Below are 2,265 nucleotides of genomic sequence, written 5' to 3' on the forward strand. Positions count from 1 at the left end.
CATGTACTAATGTTTCGGTTAATACAATTCTAGCATGATATATAAACATTTATCATAAACATAAAGATATAAATAATAACCACTTTATTATTGCCTCTAGGGCATATCTCCTTCAGTCTCCCACTTGCACTAGAGTCAATAATCTAGATTACATTGTAATATACCTAACACCCATGGCATTCCCCGTTGGTCATGCTTTGCCCTAGGGAGAGCTTTAGTCAACGGATCTGCTACATTCGGATCGGTGTACTTTGCAAATCTTTACTTCTCCATCTTCGATGTACTCGCGAATCGAGTGGTAACGTAGCTTGATATGCTTCAGCCTCTTGTGTGACCTTGGCTCTTGTGCATTGGCGATGGCACCCATGTTATCACAAAGAATGATTAATGGGTCCAATGCACTAGGAACCACACCGAGCTCTACAATGAACCTCTTCATCCATACCGCTTCACGATGAAGCCTCTGAAGCCGCTATGTACTCTGATTGTTGAAGACTTTGCCACCGTGCCTTTGCTTCGAGCTTGCCCGAGCTTATCGCAGCACCATTCAATATAAACACGTGCCCAGATTGTGACTTAGAGTCATCGGGATCGGTGTTCCAACTTGCATCGGTGTAACTTAGTTTACAACGAGCTCTTGGTCACCTCCATAACAAAGAAACATATCCTTAGTTCTTTTCAAGTACTTCAGGATATTCTTGATCAGCTGCCAGTTGTTCCATTCCCGGATCACTTTGATATCCGCTAGTCAAACTAAAGACATGTGCTATATCCGGTCTAGTACATAGCATGGCATACATGATAGATCCTCTATCGCCGAGGCATAGGGGATATTACTCATCCTTTCTCTTTCTTCTGCCGTAGCCGGTCCTTGAGTCTTACTCAATACCTTGCACAGTAACATAGGTAAGAACCCTTTCTTACTTTCGTCCATTCTAAACTTCTTTAGAATCTTGTCCAGATATATACTCTGAGATATCCCAATTAGGCGTCTTGTGCTATCTCGGTAAAGCGTGTTGCCTAATAAATCCGATGCTTCACCAAGGTCTTTCATTGAAAAACTATTATTCAAATAACCTTTAACATCGCTTAATAGTTCTATATCATTCCCGATCAATAATATGTCATCTACATATAATATCAGAATGCTCTGAAGCTCCCACTCACTTTCTTGTAAATACAGGCCTCTCCATGACACTTGTATAAACCCGAAGTCTTTGATCACCTTATCAAAGCGCCGGTTCCAACTTCTTGATGCTTGCTTCAGGTCCATAGATTGAACGCTGAAGTTTGCATACTTTGTCAGCATTTTTAGGATCGACAAAACCTTTGGGTTGTACCATATACAACTCTTCCTCAATGTCTCCATTAAGGAACGCCGTTTTGACATCCATTCGCCAAATCTCATAATCGAAAAATGCAGCTATTGCTAACAAAATCTCACAGATTTTAGCTTCGCTACGAGGTGAGAAAGTCTCATCGTAGTCAACTCCTTGAATTTGTCGGAAACCCTTTGCGACAAGTCGAGCTTTATAGACGATAATATTACCATCAAGCATCTGTTTTTCTCTTGAAGATCCATTTATTCTCGATACCTTTCGGCTATCGTAAGTCTACCAAAGTCCATACTTTGTTATCATACATGGATCCCATTTCGATTTCATGGCTTCTTGCCATTTGTTGGAATCTGGGCTCATCATCGCTTCTTCATACGTCAGGGTCCTCATCATTGTTATCCACAATCATGACATTTAGACAAGGATCATACCAATCGGGAGTGGCACGTTCCCTTGTCGATCTGCGAGGTTCGATAGTTTCCTGCTCAAGTTTCATGATCATTATCATTAGCTTCCTCCCATTGCCGGTGTGGCGGTACAGGTACAACTTACAGGTCTTGCGCTACTCTGATCAACGAGTATAGATTCATCAATCTCATCGAGTTCTACTTTTCTTCCAGTCACTTCATTAGTGAGAAATTCTTTCTCAAGAAAGGTTCCGTTCTTAGCAACAAAAATTTTGCCTTCGGATCTGTGATAGAAAGTGTACCCTATAGTTTCCTTAGGGTATCCTATGAAGACGCATTTCTCCGCTTTGGGTTCTAGCTTGTCCGGTTGTAACTTCTTTACATAGGCTTCGCAACCCCAAACTTTCAGAACGCAACTGACTTAGGTTTCTTATTAAACCATAATTCATACGGTGTCGTTTCCACGGATTTTGATGGTGCTCTATTTAAAGTGAATGCGTCGTCTCTAATGCATAACTCCA

Source organism: Lolium perenne, chromosome 2 (genome assembly GCF_019359855.2).
Source record: "Lolium perenne isolate Kyuss_39 chromosome 2, Kyuss_2.0, whole genome shotgun sequence".
Lineage (NCBI taxonomy): Eukaryota > Viridiplantae > Streptophyta > Magnoliopsida > Poales > Poaceae > Lolium > Lolium perenne.